This window comes from Hermetia illucens, chromosome 1, assembly GCF_905115235.1.
Source record: "Hermetia illucens chromosome 1, iHerIll2.2.curated.20191125, whole genome shotgun sequence".
NCBI classification, from domain to species: domain Eukaryota; kingdom Metazoa; phylum Arthropoda; class Insecta; order Diptera; family Stratiomyidae; genus Hermetia; species Hermetia illucens.
In genome coordinates, this window is record NC_051849.1 from 45,336,552 (window position 1) to 45,353,935 (window position 17,384).

Here is a 17,384-nt window from a genome sequence, read left to right on the forward strand (position 1 = left end):
AAGAGAGCAAAGTAGCACAACTGATCAAGACGAGCCGATTCCAGTTCTAAATGGGACCAAAGCTGATGTCAAGTCTATACTATTTACGATCCATCCCAAACCGACTTTTGTCAACCACGAACTCAAAGCTAGACCTCAAGTCCAGAAATGTGCTCAGCATTAGGTGCTTTCAAATCATTACCCCACCATATTGAGAAATACTGTCAGCAATTGTCCCCTCAAGCGTAAATATCCGGATATGTATGAATTTCCAGGCCTAGATTTCATTCAATACCCCACATCCTTACACTTTGAAAAACAAATTCCCTTTTCGCATATATTTATTTTTAGACCTTTCTACTGTCATCATTATCTACGGCGTAACAAGCGGTGTCCGGTCTAGGCCTAATTTAATAGGAACTCCTAGCATCCCGCTTTTGCGTCGAAGTCTACCAATTCGATATCCCTAAGAACTGTCTGATGTCCTGACCTACGCTCCCGCTTGAGATGGCAGGATCTGCCACTTCTTCTTTTTCTACCATAGATATTGCCTTATAGACTTTTCGGGCTGGATCACCCTCATCCATACGGATTAGGTGACCCATCCACCGCAACCTATTGGATCGGATACTATCCATAACCGGACGGTCATGGTATCGCTCATAGATTCCATCGTTATGTAGGTTATGGAATCGTTCATCCTCATATAGCGGGCCAAATATTTTTCTGAGGATTCTTCTCTCGAACGCGGCTAAGAGTATGAATTTTGCTTGCTAAGAACCAAGTCTTCAAGGAATACATGAGGACTGGCAAGATCATTGTCTTGTACAGTAAAAACTTTGACCCCATGGTGCGACATTTCGAGCGAAACAGTTGTTGTAAGCTGAAATATTCTCCTTTCTACTTTTTGTTGTTCTACCATGTTCAAGTTATATGGAGTCAAACCGCAATTTGCCTCACAAACAGTCACATCCAAAGAACTCTTCTGTTCTTTACTATTAAAATAAGCACGTAGCGGGTTGACTTGGCGCTGATGTTGTGCCTCAACGACAATCACGGCTTAACGTGTCTACTATTCGCAACATACTCCTAAGATGACCATCAATACTTGCATACAACTTGATGTCATCAAGTGTGCTGGCTCGCACGTAGGTAATATTTCACTATAAAACCATGCCCTCTGGCATTATTCACAACCCATGAAAGTGGGTTCAGTGTCATACAAAATCAAAGAAGGCTCAATGAATGAGCATTCATACCCTCAGCTAACCGCACTGACAAGGTGATATGTCATCCTTCCATGACTGTCGCCAGAAATTTTGCTAGCTTCGAATCAATGCGATATAGATGTTGGACAACGATTAGCCAAGTATGTAGGACGCTGTCAGAAGCCATGGGATAACCGTTGTAGTAACTGAAGAGATTTCTTTGGCCTCTAGTTGAATATTCTACAGCCATCGAGTCGATCGCACCTTAATACTATAATAGTTCACTTGATTAAGTGCCTTGATAGCAACCTGGCAGTAGATTATAATTACATTGTTTTGTTTCCTGGAGTTTTTTAGTCTGTCTGCTTACTTGCTTCCATCTGGAATATACTGGTGTGTTTATCCATTGCCTCAAGGTATTTTTCCTTGCCCCAAAATCCCCTGGGTCTGCTTCCTCGTCTAATCGGTTTTATCATTTGCTTATTTAGATTCGAGGTTTTAGCAATACTCCTCCAATTTTCTTGTTGTTCATTTGAATCTTGAAGTTTTTCTTGCATTATCATATTGTCTCCTGGTGCCAGTATTTCTAGATGTCGCCTGGACGCCGAGCTTCCTATCAGTCTAGGAAACAATTTGGCCCAATTTAACCCGTCTGAGTGTAATTACGCGGTATTCCTAGTGATTAAATAATTTGAAATAATAAAAACTTGCTTTTTCTATTCGCTAGTCTGAGGACGTTGGGCAGTCGCACTCCGACAATTTGCTGGTACCGCCGTAAATTCGGAGCTCAAGCAACTAAATGTACCACCGGATGCAATTTCAATACAAAAAACTAGGCTCGCTGCGTGCTTCGGCGGTTGCTACCGGAAGCGCAATACCAGGCCACCATGTTCGACCCTCTGCCCAGAGGCTGCTTTCTGGTCGACACGGACGTGAAGGTGTCAGTTCCCCCGTACCCCGTCCAAATACCTTAACACTGCCAAACTAGCAACTGGCTGCTGCGAATTGCTCTCCTATCCGCACTTACGGCTACAGGCAGGTGGACGTGACCTTCGGATTGAGCCGAACGTTTCGCGGCGATTCGTTTTGGGTAACATTAGTGCCCCTCTTTTAAGCATAGACTTCTTGTGTCACTATGAGCTGTTAGTGGACCTGCAAAATGAAGTCTTTATAGACTCCGCAGCCTCTTTAAAGTCGTCACCTCAATCCACCTGATATTCTCAAAGCTAGCTTTTGCGAAGATGGATTTCGATGATCTCATGAAACACGGTATATGTAGACCTTCCAATAACTGTTGGTCATCTCTACTATATCTGGTCCCTAAACGGAGAGGCCTTGCGCAGATTGCAGGCATCTGAATGCTCAGACAATTCCCGACCTAGAGTATTCCATTCATCCATAACTTTGCGCACTCACTGAGAAACTGCCGTGTTTTCACAATCTTGGATCTTTCTAAGGCATATCATTAAATCTCTGTTTCTCCTGAACACATACCAAAACTGCCTCTTTGAACACCTTTCGGACTCTTTGAGTTCACCAGGATGATATTTAGCTTCTGCAACGCAGCGCAGACAATCCAGAGATTCATCCCCTCTGTCTTACGAAACCTCTGTTTCGTCTACATGGATGAAGTTTTGGTCTTCTCTTCTTTCGAATCTGAGCATTTGCACCATCTCGAGGGCATTTTTCAACGTTTTCTTAAGGGAAATTTCTCGGCCACATTATCACTCCCGACGGAATTCAACCAGACCCAGGCAAGAAGCAATCGAAAACGATCTCCTGCCAAATATGGTGAAGGATCTGCGAAGGTTCTTGGGCATGTTAGATTTCTATCGTCGTTTCCTGCCCAAGGACGCTCATCACCAGGCGATCCTCAACGCTTACTTGTCTGGACGAAGTTACGTGGTCTACCGAGGCCGTCCAGATGCTTGAAACCGTCAAACAACAGCTAGTTGACGCTACACCTCAGGCATTTCCTCCACCAGATGCACCTCTAGCCGTGTTCGTCGATGCCAGACTCAACGGTGAGCACCGATTTTCACCAACCGGTGAACCGACCCTGGGCTTCTTTTCGAAACTAGTCAACCCAGTTAAACGTAATTACAGTGCCTACAATCGTGTACCTCACTATTAAATACTTCTCCTTTGAAGGCAGGCCGTTTACTGTGTTCACGAACCACAAGCCCCTTACATTTGCTCTTAAATAAAAGCCCGACAAAGCGTCTCTTCGCAAACTTCGGCAACTGAACTTGATCAGTGATCGATGCACCAACGAAAGTCTTAAATTCAAAATTTACCACAATTGCGTCCACCATGTCGCTCTCAGGAGTTCAGTGTGTTGATCGACCACCAAAGACAGTGAAATATATCTCACGGTTATGGTAACACGGCATGATCACATCAGAAATAAAAATTCGCACTGTCCAAAATTGACTCGCGAAGAATAGTATGAAGCAGTCTCATTAAAGTCTATGGGAAGCGACTAGCCGAAGCAACGATAAATTGATATACCAGGTGGTGATTTCATCCAGATCAGGCCAATGACCGAGCAAAATGGCGCATCGGTCAAAATGAGCGGACCCTGCTTTGGAACGGAACTAAATTTGAAGAAGAAGAAAAGTGGGTTGTTGTAGGGAGCGTTCCAGAAAGCCGACCCTAAGATGGACCTATGTTATGTGCTTTCTTAAACTAATTTAATTTAAAAATGTCAAAATACCTCATTTTGCATAGATCCTTGATGTTGTGGACATCTCTCAATAGGTCAACTCGATAACGTGCTGCTAGTCACAACCCCAAAGCGTTTTGCTTCTAAAATTCCGTTAGAAACAATAGTTTATTAGAACCTTTGGAAGCACCTAACTGGAACCATGGAAAGATTCTGAAAAAAGCCATGATGATGCGCCTATATGAAATCTCGTCCTTGAAATATTATATAGTCAATACCCGGTAGCTGCCCAAATAAATATATATTATTTACTGTATTTTAGAAATTTAACTGAGTACATCCTTAAAGTGCAATATACATAGAAAAATTTTAAATTTTTTCAAACTTTTCTGATGAGCGGATCAAACATCTATGGATGGGTAGATTAGGGAAAGCCATCACTGTTTTATTTTTAGCTAAGCAAAACGCTGCATTCCAATATCCTAACAAGGTCAACTAATACACTGTCCCTGAATATAATTCCGCAGAACATTAAATACTTCAAAATTATGTCCATAAAGTTCTTATTGAAATTGTATCTGACTGGAATGGTCAATCTTATCCAAATAGAGTCTCGCATTTCGATTTCATCGTACAAAAGCTTGTCTATGTGTACACTGGTTCAAAAAACCAAGTATCTTTCTGACTCTAAATGGGATGATAAATATGTATTTTATCAACGCTGCCGTGGCCTTGTTATCTGTTTTGTTTAATTTAGATACATATGACAACTTTTTCATTCACAGATTAGTTCCACAAACGACAAGTTTTGCCGATATTTACGTATAATATCAACAAATCTGAACGCAAAATGCGTTGTACGATAAACACGAATCCGCAACAAATTTAGATTGTTGTCTAGCAAATAAGCCGGTCCTTTCCTTGAACATTGTATGAGTTGTGGGAGTGTCATATTCCAGTTTATTGAATTATGTTATTAGATAATAGATAGATAATAACCAACGAACATTTTAGAATATCAGTACGCAACCTAACATTTTTTGGAATTTAATTTTTATTGAAGGTTGCCCTTACCATCAGAACACGGTGAGTTGTGTTTCATTTATTCACTTTGTTTGCTCACTACTATTGATTACAAACCAGTTGCTCAGAATTGACCGACTTAATCTCATAAATATTTGAAGGGCAATGTACCTTCAACAACTTTGGAATCTCCAATTTCCTTTGTTTCACCGAATCCAATTTACTTCCAGATTTTCTTGACCTGCCTTCCAATTGTTATTCACTTGATTATCGATAAATTTTCGGTCACACTTTTGAATTAAGATTTTGGAATAGAAAAAGATGCTGAGAAAACGTATTGTGAAATTGGCTATCTGAAGGAGAAGATAATTTGATCGTTTGTTGGGGATTATAAGTGATTGTTCGGTGATAATACAGAATTATCCACAACCTTAATTAACCTTCACAAGGTTGTAATATATTTGTTTAATTTAGCAATAGCGTATTTTCATTTCCTTATAGTATTGAAGATATAAATTCTTGAGGTGTATCAAAACTGATTCGATGTTCGATTTGGCGAGTCTATTATCATTTCTTTTTAAATCTATTTTCCACTAAAGCAAAAATTAAGAAACAATGGTACAACATATACAAAAACCTGGATATACGTATCCAATAAACAAGTCGATCATAATTTCTCCTTTCTAGGGTGGAAAGTCGGAACCGGTAACAGCCACGACAACGAAATTCGTGAGGCAGTTGTTTATTTATTTATTTACTTATCTATTTATTTAATGACAATATACACAAAGTAAATTTCTTATTACATATTGTCCTCAAAGGGAAGAGCCGTAAGTGGCTCAACTTACGCTTAAAACTAAGGAAAGAAACAGAACCGGAGGACCTAAGCTGCAGGAAGTTGTAGGACCGCAGCGTACATAGTTTCGAGATCGGGGAGTGAAAGTAGATATCGAGTTCCGCCAAGGGTTCATACTACTTGAAAAATTCTCGAACTACATGTACTACAAGAGGCGATGCGGAATATAATATCGGAGTTTTCAAAGCAGCCCATTAGGCATTTACAAAGTTTGAAAAGGATACCCATATCAAGGAAGATTCGGTGTTGTTGCAGTGAAACCATAGTGAGTGCAAAGCGTGGAGGAGGTTCTATTTGAAAAGGAAGGTCCGCGTGAATTAATATTGTACAGCTTCAAGAGCACGCTAGTCACAGTTGTGGAAAGAGGACAAAACAATACACTAATATTCAAGGATGTTTCAGATAAGGGAGTTGAAAGTGTTAAGGAGGGAAACCAGATAATTTGTAAACTCAATTAGTGATGATAACGAAGTGGATATAAAAAAAAAAGTTGCATCGAAGATTACAACCAGATCTTGAAAGGAGGTCAGCAATGAAAGGTGTTTTTCACCAAGACAGTAGGGAAGCAAGGCTTGAAGCAAATCCAGGAGCATTTGCTGACATTTAGTGTCAACTTGTGAACTGAGTCCCAACGGACCAAAGTATCAATGTTGGACTGGAAGAGAACACAGTCCAGAGTAGGCGAAACACAGGCAAATAATTTAAGGTCGTCTGCGTAAAGCAAACGTGGGCAGGTGAGGTTGGAGAGGAGGTTATTGGCAAAAAAACAAGAGTAGTACACGGCCCCAGGAGAAGCAGAAGAGGATCAGAATGAGTAACCATGTACAGAAACGATATCATACAGCCATGAGATGATGGAGGGGGGGAGATGAATAGGAAGAGAGTTTGGAGAGGAGAATATTGTAGTTAAAGGTATCAAAGGCCTTGGGAAACCAGTATTGAAAGCGGGTACCTTCTCTCGCGAATTAAGGCATTTAGCTACGAACTTGGTAAAGACTAGTAGGTTTGAAGCCGTAGATCGATATTTCACGAAACCATGCCGCTCTTTCAAAATGGGGTGATCGAAGTGCGCGGTCATCCAATCGTTGACGTACCTCTCCTGGATTTAGGAGTAAAAGGAGAGAGCAGAGATGAGGTGGTAGTTCACAGCTAGAGAAGGATCTCCACTCTTGAGGATAGGGATGATAACACCCCCTCGAGACTTTGGTTGAATTTTCTTGAAATGTATTATTTACAGTTAACATGGAAGAGGTTACGAAACCCTTCGGACTATGTCCGACTTTGGTGTCAAGATTATCAACAAGGAACTCAACTAAGGAAAGCGTAAGGAGAGGACTGGCAGAAGATTCGTGGCATAGATTCGGTGGTCGAGATATTAAACCCTAAAGAGAAGTAAAAACAGAGATGGTCGCAGGATTGTGGTGAGGAATCGGCAGCGTAGTCAGAAAAATTCATGGAAGAAGACAAATATTGGATGGAAGAAAACAAATATTGGGTGGAGTCAGCAACATTGATGGAAGAAGACATATAAGGCGGTGACAGGGGTGGAAGGTGGAGTTACGAGTACAGCAAGAGACCAAAACGGTTTCAAGCTATCGCGGGCTAGAGGGGCCTCTGCCCTCAACAAGCATTTCTTACAAACTTTTTTTTAATCATCAGTTCCACAGTGGAGAGCATAGCCTAGAAATGAGCAAAGACGCCGTCAACCATAAACCCCGAAACTTCTTCCGCAATACATGTTTCTGATGGATGTTATTACGGATCTCCATGGTGAAGCAAGTTGGGTAAGAACGCGGACAAGCTAGAGAAGAAGGGACATAACAGGAGAGGAGATCTGACAGGATATTGTAAAAGGTGCTAAGAGCTTGATCACCCGCTGACCTAGATTATGTGTGATCTCAGTTGATTGGCGCTAAGGTTGAGTTGAGACCTTTGAAGTTGGTCAAAGATTTACGTGCCCTTTTGGAGTTTAAATGGGAGAGCTCCGCTTCAAGTTCAAGTGGGGGGGTGGTGAGTGTCAATTTTAACATACGTGGATGTGCAAGGAAGTAAAGAGAGGAAGCGCTCGGGGAAGTTCGAAAAGTGGAGATCGAAAGTGCGGCCCAAAGAGTTTTTGGTATTGTTGAAATTGGAATTCTAGGATTATTAGGCCAGGTGAACATGGAAAGAATAAAGTCTCCACCGAGGAACAAATGAAGGGATGGCAATTTTCCGACAAACTGCCGAACAATGATTCGTACAGGTGAGAAAAGTAAGCACAGGGGGGCGTATGTACAAGATGCAATGAACGGGAAGGATTTGGGCAGGAAGAACATAGAGTCCATGTCACAGCGGAAAATGAGGTACCGTGCGGACAGCTTGGAGTTTTATATGTTATCGCACCGCCGCACCTTTCAGAGATACAGATGGTATGGTGTTACTGAGCCAGCGCGGATAAATTCGAGGCCTCCAACTTGATTCTTAAAACCCTAATATTTTCATAAAACAAATGGACATAAACGCAAAGCCAGACGATCAGAAATTCTGACTTTTCTTGAACAATACTTCAGGATAACCTTCCTGGAATTCAATCAGCATAGATTCTACAATTAACGGATATTATATCGACGTCTCAAAGTTCTTTTATTTCAACTTAGTTGTCAGCCTGATACAACAGCGCCACTGCACTTGCACACCACGGGCGAAATTTCCCAAGCCGTTGACAAGAGAATGGTCCAGCTTTGTAAGCTTATTATATGAGCTGTGAAAAGTCGGCAAAGTTTTGAAAACTAAGCAAATTATGACAAAATCCCTATTTATGGGAGTATTGGAAATAAAAAAAAATAATTGAAAACAGACTAAATACAATTATTTGACGAATTGAATGAACAAAACAAAACACTTAAATGTAGGAAATTTGTCAAACTAAACCTACCGCGGCATCTCAACCATACTGTTCAAGCTACGGATTAAAATGGGTAGCACAGTAGAACCATATTTAAAGGTTCTCAGGAAATTCTATGGGAGGTCGAAGTACATCCCCAGGAACCCCCCTCTTTTCTATTTTCTTTTCAAAATGTCTACATTGATTTTGAAATCGTCATTTTTTTATGAGACTTATGATATCTTTGGTATTAATTAAAATCGGCATTCTGCTTGTTTACTCTATTTAGACAGTTTCTGAAAGGTAGCAAATCGCAGAAAGGACAGCAAATTGAAAAGTAAAGAAAAGAAATTCCGGATTATTCCGGAAAAATAATCATCAACCGCTGCATGCCTCAAAAAATGATGATCATTAAGTGGAACCTAAGAAAGAGATTATATTAATACTATCCCATTTTCAAATCCCTTAAAAGCCGATTTTCAATAAATTGACAGATTTATTAATAAAATTCTTCAGCGGTGACTATTCAATAAGTAATGGCTGATTTTTAAAGCAAATTGCTCGTTCACAATTGTTTTCGGAAGCCTCAAAGGCTCTTCATAATATCCATATTTCTAAGAAACGAAAAACAGACCAAAGAGCAGAGGTCAGTATGAGTAACGCTTCAGTTTTTTTTATAAAGGCGTTATAACGTACACTTGAATAATGCGCTAGAAACCCGGAGGGATATTTCAACAGTTAAATCTTTAATGGCACCATTAACTACCAACCTGCAGGTGATAGAAAAATTGTTGGTAAGGAAACCATGGATGGCAGCATCAGAATCAAAACATTTACCGAATTCGCAACAAACGAATTAATGTAAGCATAAACCAACTCATATTTCCAAAAATAAAGTAGATACCATTGCTTTCGTCATCAAGTTTATGACTTCGACTCTTATCAATATCACTTTGGTATTTATGATCAGCACATAAACAATGCATTTTTGCTATAGGCTATGTTCGCTTCGCATTGTTTATTTTAAATCTTCATCAAAACTGGTTTCCAAATTGATCTTCATACGTATCCGATTTCACATTTCCTTTTGCAAAAAAATATTTTCTATGCCATCAATACGAAAGATTTAAGCCAGAAACCTTATTTCGACTATGCCTGGAGGTATTTAGCAAAAGAACATTTCGCAATACTCCGTGACAATTGTAGTAAATTCGCGTGATGAGGTCAACATATATAGCAGCATTAAATCATCAAACACAATTAACTTCAAATTATAAGTGACCGTTGGTCAAAAGAGCGTAAAAAGTAAACAAATTATTGTGCAATAAGTGTGGAGTGCACCTCGGAGGTGTGTATAATTTATTTGATTTGCTGAATGGATTTATTCGTTCATGACTTGCAAGGTCTGAATACTTCATTTATTTTCTTCTTCTTTTATAGACTATGTTTTTGTAATTATGTTTTGCGGGTTCATTCACCAAATTCCATAAAATAACTCGGATGTGACTTCTGAAAGCCATTTATTGTTTGCATTCATCTTTAACTGAGACTTTGCAGAGTGCTAGTTTTATATATTGAAATTTTCGAGATCAATTTGAGATGCTTAATTGAAATTAAATATGAAATGCATCATAAGTTTTAATCACGGTTGCTTGTAAGTCCGAAACTCCTTTGTTTCGACGGAGCAAGAGAGAAATAAAAGCAAAATAAACGAAATTTTCCCAAGCTACATACTTACTAACATATACATAGGTACGTATGCTACATTTCCCAACAATAAACCACCACTCACTTAATATCTGCACTTTAAAAGCAACTTTGCTGTGTTAAAGTTAAACAAGGTCCAAATAGATTGATAAAATTTATCAGGCCTTTCAGTAAACAAGGGGATTCATTTCTCCTTCCTTTTACCACGAGAGCTATTAGTAACCATTTTTTTTTATCATTTTCATGAGTTTGGATGCACAGTTTCCATCGTCTCTATTCAACAATTTTTCCGGGTGGTTCCACAATATTTCCAGCCTTGTTCACATGTCGAACTAGTTCTAAATTGTCTCTTGTTGTTAAGAATGCCCGTTGTAGAACGCCACTTCCTCCAGGTTGGATTGATACGTGAAGCAATTTCATGAGGATCGATTGTCAAAAATTTAGTTCCATTCAGATTCTATCTGAGACCATGTTGCATTAGGCGATCATTCACCTTTTGGACAAGTTGCTCTAGATCAGCTTTAATTTCAGACACCAGGAAAACATCATCTGCATAAAGAAGAGCAAAGGTACCTGGACGTTGAATGTTCCGATTGACAGTATCCCTAACAAGAACAAAGAGGAATGGTTAGAGGCCGCTTTTTCGGTGAACATCGACGAAGACACAAAGCGGTTTCCATATACGCGCACATTTGGAACCTTGCCTTTCGAATCGTCTTAGAACAATTAAATCCAGCGTTCGAGTTCTTTTGACATAATCTTTACAGTATGGGGCAGCAACTGGATAAGACAGTAATTTGAACACTGGACAGGACTACCTTTCGTTTTCCATATTGGAACGCTGGTGCCATTGCCAGTCAGATGGTGTTCTGTCCTCTTCAATGAGCAATTGAACAACTCATTCAGCGACAGTGTGGGTGCCAACTCTTCGTTTTGCAGAACTTAAATGCTACGTCATCAGGCACTGTTGCTTTTCCCGATTACGTTGATTTTAGTGCTTCCCCGACTTCAGTGGGGCTGACAGCTCGGCAGAGCTTGTGTAAGTGTAGGATGAACAAATTTTTCCGTTAACTTCTGTTCCAAATATTCCCGCCATCTATCCATTGCGGCTTGTCGATCGGTAAGTGAAATACTGTTCTTGTCGTAATTCGATAATCAACTTAACATCTATTGCATTTAAATGTATGTTTTGCTTGGTCTTATGTCACTTCCATTAAACATTTCAACCGTCATAAAAAGGAATATTTACAGACTTAGTCTAACGTTTCCATGATCCACATGAGGACATGTCTAATTTTTGAAAACCTAACGAAATTCAAATTGCTATGGAACCAGCAATTGTTACACCCTAGGTTTTCGGGAAAAGTAAAACCTTATTAAAATCGATTCAGTCTTTGGCTGCCATACGCGCTTTTCTCAAAAACAGTAATATCTAGAGGAACTACCTGTCACCCTTCTTAAGTGACTTATGGATGGAGTCGAGGTTGGCTTACAGTTCAAGTTCAACTTCGAAAATTCTAGATAAGATGTGTAGAAATTGACAGACCAGTAGCTTATTCCAAACTTCAATTTTTATTTTTAAGTGCATATATATTTCGGGAGCAACTTACCCGCTTCATCAGTGCAAAGCTGGAGGAGATTCTGCAGATTTTAAACAAGGTGTATCAGAATTTGCAATTTACAATAAAAACTGAAGACCGTGGAGAACTTTAATTTTTTTTTAATTTATACATCCTTCCGCACGATGATACATAGATTGTTCACACAGGGAGAAAGAGTATATGACGGACATCGGGATTGAAAACGACTTCAAACTTTAAGTGGTCATAGGAAAAGCAGCGAAACACCAGGAAGTCAGCGCTCAGACACACTTCGTTAACAATGAGACAATGAAGAGAAAATTTGGCATTACGTACTCAGTAGCTTCACCAAAGCTCAGAAATATAGCAGGCTTTAAAAAATACGAATGATACCATTGAGTGGTATACACAATATTAAAATGAAGTTAGAATCCTTCAACGACGAAAAATTAAGGCACGAGTACAGCGCAATATATAAACTAACGTCTCCAAATTATAGGAATTTACACAAAACAAACGAAAAGGCTAATTTCCGTACGTTGGGAAGAGCAAGCGACAGCAAAACGACCAGGACAAGTAAAAAGAAGAAGACATTTATGAAGTCAATGCTAGCAAGGCTCAGAATTTTGGCAAATGCGGCACGGGATAAAATCATCTGGCAGTTATCTAAAAACAATCAGGGCGCTCTCGATTTCACCCCATCTGTGGCATCTTTCTTCATATTTTTTTATAAACGCATAGCGAAACGTTAAAACTTTGCTCGAGACGTTCAATTTGTGCACGCAATCCTTTCGAAATATTCCTAACATTTGCCCAAAGTCTGACTTTGTTGCAAAATTTTCTAATACTTTTCGTATTTTGCTTCGAAAAGGAATGGAACTGTATCGTTGCGAATTTACATCGTTCGCTGCCGCACAAACTAGGCCTTCTCGTTCCAAACTTGTCACCAACTATCCACCAAACGCACGCTTCAAAGAAGCAAGTCTCGACCGAAGTAACTTTCCATGAGATGAACGACGTGTCGTGCATTAAATTGAATTCGAAAGGCAGCTTTCTAACTACAATATCCCTTTTGCCAACGGGCGATCATCCACCCAATACTCTTTACTTTATCCACCGTCCCAAAAGACAGTCTCCTCTCGACTCACCAGTCCAACCGTTTTTTCCTCACCACTGCCCAGCTGTTCTTCCCGAGAACCGCTCTGCATGCCACTACTTTCACCTTGAATTCTGTTGAATTCATGTTGCAGCAACATGCGCGTGCACCCTCTGTCAAGATTAATTCGCCCAAATGCATTCAATAATGTGCAATCTGCGGCGAACATTAGGGTGATTGCACATTATGAAATGGATTATTTGACCAAAAGTTCCTGGATACTTCCATGGTTGGTTTTTGACACAGGTAGATACTAGGCAGCTACCACACTCCCCCTTGCCCCTCAAGAAGGGAAATCATTGCGAGTACACACGATTTCAAATTACTCTGCCCTTGAGCATGAGCATGGGTTGGTGAGATTGGCACGTTTTTGTTTATATATAGTTGAATACATGAAACTACTTTTGACTATATGGGTGAGCAGGCATTAGTGCCATAGCTGACATATTCTTTTCATCTCTCTCTCACCAATACGATTTGGCGAAGGTTATGGTTTGTCCTTCTTTAGCGCCGATCATGTGTACGGATAAGTTTCCGCAAGTCGGGGCATTTTAGTGTGGGTACTGACTATTAGATATACTGTGGTTTTTGATGCGTCGCGTCGCGTACACTTAGCAATGAACCACGCTTTTTGGTTCACCAAACCAAACTCTTAACTAGAATCTCTTAAATCACTCGCTGTTCCGCGGAATGGGCATAGATCAAAATCGCTTTAATCCTCTTCTCGCTTCAGTCTTAGCCTTTACACTTTCTGTGCCAGTTTCTTGCATGCGCACTGTGATTTTCTCAAGATCAGGCTGCGAAAACGATGTTTTTGGTTTGCAGTGTGATATCACCGGAATAATTGTAACACCAAAATGTCCACCGATCACCGAAATATCAACGGTATTCACGTCAACTTTACATGAATCAGAAATGAATTTTCGAGCATTGATATTGTATCAAAAGTTAAAACACCGAAAAGATGACGGAGATAGTACTTTCCTTTGGATTTTAGAACTTCTGCGGCAATTGGTACACACGAATTCATAGGATTGGTAATAATCACAATTAAAACCTTTGGACAATTTTCCGCAAAGGCAGAAGTCAAATCGCGAATGATACCAGCATTGGTGTTGAACAAATCATCTCGAGTCCTTTCAGGTTTACGTGGCACGCCAGCTAACAACTCCATCGGCGCCTTTAAAACCATCAGCAACTTGCTCTGCTCCAACGTATCCCTTTACACTCCTAGCTGTGTCGATTTGGGAAGATCGGCTTCAAGAGTCAGGAGAGGGGCTGCTCGATACCACCAGATGTTCCAGCGAAAATTCCTGGATCGTTATCTCCGTTACCTCATCACGGCTGTCTCCGGTTCCAATCCAAAACTTTCTCCCTATCTCACCCGCCAGTCCAGCTGTTCAACCAAGAACCGTTCCCCGTGCCGCTACGCTCACCTTGAACTCTGTTGAGTTCATGTTGCAGCAACATCTGCGTTGGCCTACGGATGCGGCAAATCATTCCCCTCTGTCAAGATTAATTCGCCGAATACATTCAATAATGTGGCGAACATTAGGTCGCCGCAGATTGATGATTGCACATTATGAAATGCATTATTTGAGCAAATTAATTCAAAAAGAGGCGAATGAAATTCCCCGTCCGCCGCGAAGCCGCGGTCATTGCACACCGTCTTGAGGATCATTTATCCTAGCCCTCTTTATTGATCCAATACTATAGATATTGCTAGATCAAACCCAAGGGTATTCCTCTCCTTCCTCCATTAGCCTTGCAAGCATTATGTTTTCTGACATGCATGCTCCTTGAAAGTGACGAAATGGCACCATTGGCCGAAGAGCTTGTTGCATCCTATGTGTTTCTCACCATACTTTCGCCGAAGGTTCCGTATCCTTGTATTCGAGTTGTCTTCGGCCGAGAACCTTCGTTTTCAAGATTCAAGATATCTTGTCCACATAGCACCTCTGCAACACCAACAAGGCGGAAGAGAAGGTTCTGACACACCCGCCGGGTGACTACACTCAACTTATATAATTCAACGAAAAGTTTTTCAGTTGCAGATCTGAGAGGATTGAACGTCAGTAATACCTATGTGTGGTTGGTTTAGGTATCTATGCAAGGATCCCAACCTTCCAACCTATACCATAGCAGTAATTGCCTTGAGTTGTTGAAGTTTGAAGATAAATCCCCGGCCTAGAAACTTTAATCCTGAGGTGTTGAAGAGCTCTTTGAACTATCTTTTGATTGTTTCAGTTAAGGACATAGTTCAATATCAGAATAATCACATCAAGCTTGAATTATTCTCATATTTAACTCAAAGTCAAGGCTATATGTGACATTCACAAAGGCTCATTTCACCAGTGCTCCACATCACCCATGGTTCCAGTCACCCGTTCGTCGGCTCTTTTATTGAATTCCAATAAACCAAGAAATGTCTCCATATAAAAGTTTATCCGTCTTAGATTCCAAGAAAGGTAGAAATTTATCAGAGGAATTATCTTGCCTAGCCCAAGCAGCAACAAATGCGATTAGTATAATTGCGGGGTTTGAAAGGTACTGTAATGGCAGTACAAGCACTTAGAGCTGTTGTTATGCTACTTTCATTAAATTCATGCCACTCATTACATGTAATGACTGGATCAGATCGTGTGGGCTTCAAGTTGCAACGCGGGAGCATTTTAAAAGAGTTATTATAAACAAATTTGTATTATGCAAATCGGAATCGTGATACTCACTCGGCAGATGCAGATACTGCAGGTCAAACGTTATGAGAGCAATTGGGAGAAATGAATACTTGCTCGCGACTGCTTCATGAAATGTATCAGAGTAACGGTGAAACTGCATGAAAAAGGCGGTTGCACGGCAGAGGTGATATTTGCAACACAATCAGGAAGTGCAATATGACCTATGTAGAGATATGTGTTGATACGGCTTATGTAAAGATACGGGAATATATTGAGATTTGATCAAGAAGTAATAGCATTCAATTTTTGGTCATACGCGAGAATAACTTTGGTATTTAATCATATTAGATCTCTGTCCATTCTTTGAGTTATAAATATTTAGGCGTGTTCCACAATGTTGAGATAAATTTACCCATCGTACTAAATGTATGATATAAATAGTTATAAATTCAGAAATATATATGATGATGATATTTTTGTAGTGGTGAAAAAGAAATTCAAAGTAATTAGATAAACCTTAGGGAAAGTTTAAAATTAATAATAAAAATATTGTGAAGGTAAGTTACATTACATCCTAAAACAACTATTGTGGCCCTTTACTGTTTTTAGTATATCTATAAACTATAGTCGTTCAAGCCTATAACCGACAGGAAATTTATTATGTTCCCGGCTTCAATATTTCAGCAGCTTGGTATTAAGTATTCTGCCAGGTTCTTCAACCTACTTTGCATAAGTGCTGAACACTGTCCCACAACATGCCTGAAGATTTCGCCACTCTCTTCCCAAAAGTCTCCAGACAGTGCCTGTAGACGTCCGCAGCTACTCCAGGTGATAATTTAGCCTCCAGTGACAAGTAAATATTCCCATGATGATCCGGAGGATCTTCTTTTTTAGCTTTTAGTACTCTTTCGAGCGCTTGGGTTCCCCATCCCCATGAGCTCGCAGGATTGTTTCATTCCTGGCAGGTTCCTCCAGTGCAGTTCCCCCCGCCGTTCCTCTCCGTTTTCCAGCACGAAGGTATGTACCTATTCCCGATTCCATAGAAGGTCTCTGGTCTCTGTAGCGGCGTCCCTGCTACTGCTCTATCCGCTTACTAGCCCAATGTGGTCTGGAACCCCGAGCGTTTTTCTTGGATCCCAGTATAGCAGGTAATCAGTTACTGATTTAAGCCGTTTCAAACTTCTTATCGAAATGAAACCTCCTAGTCATACTATTCCCTGATAACAGGAGTCCATTTGGGCAGCCGCTCACTTCGTTGCTACTTCCGGCCATTCTGAAGATCACTCTCCTTGCCTCCTTCTGTATGTGGAGATGGGAACGAGTCAATCGCTGAGGAACTTTTAGAGATGACATTGGGCATGGTATCATTGTCCAACTGATAAACTCGCAAGCCAATCGTTTATGTAATTCCCTAGCTTCTGTGCTCAGTGGCCCTATGATTGCAATGTATATCTAGAGCAGCATTCTCCCAATTTTCTACCCACAATGGACCTGTAAATCATCCAAGCCCTTGTAGCTTTTCGACATATGTTTGCTAGTGATTCGTAGTCCAATTTGAATTCTCTCACACAGGGATCTTGTCACTTAGGATACCATCAGCGTAACCCTGCTCCTAATGTTGTTCAAGTGGTGATAATACCTCACCCTGCGGACAACCTTGAGTGATGTT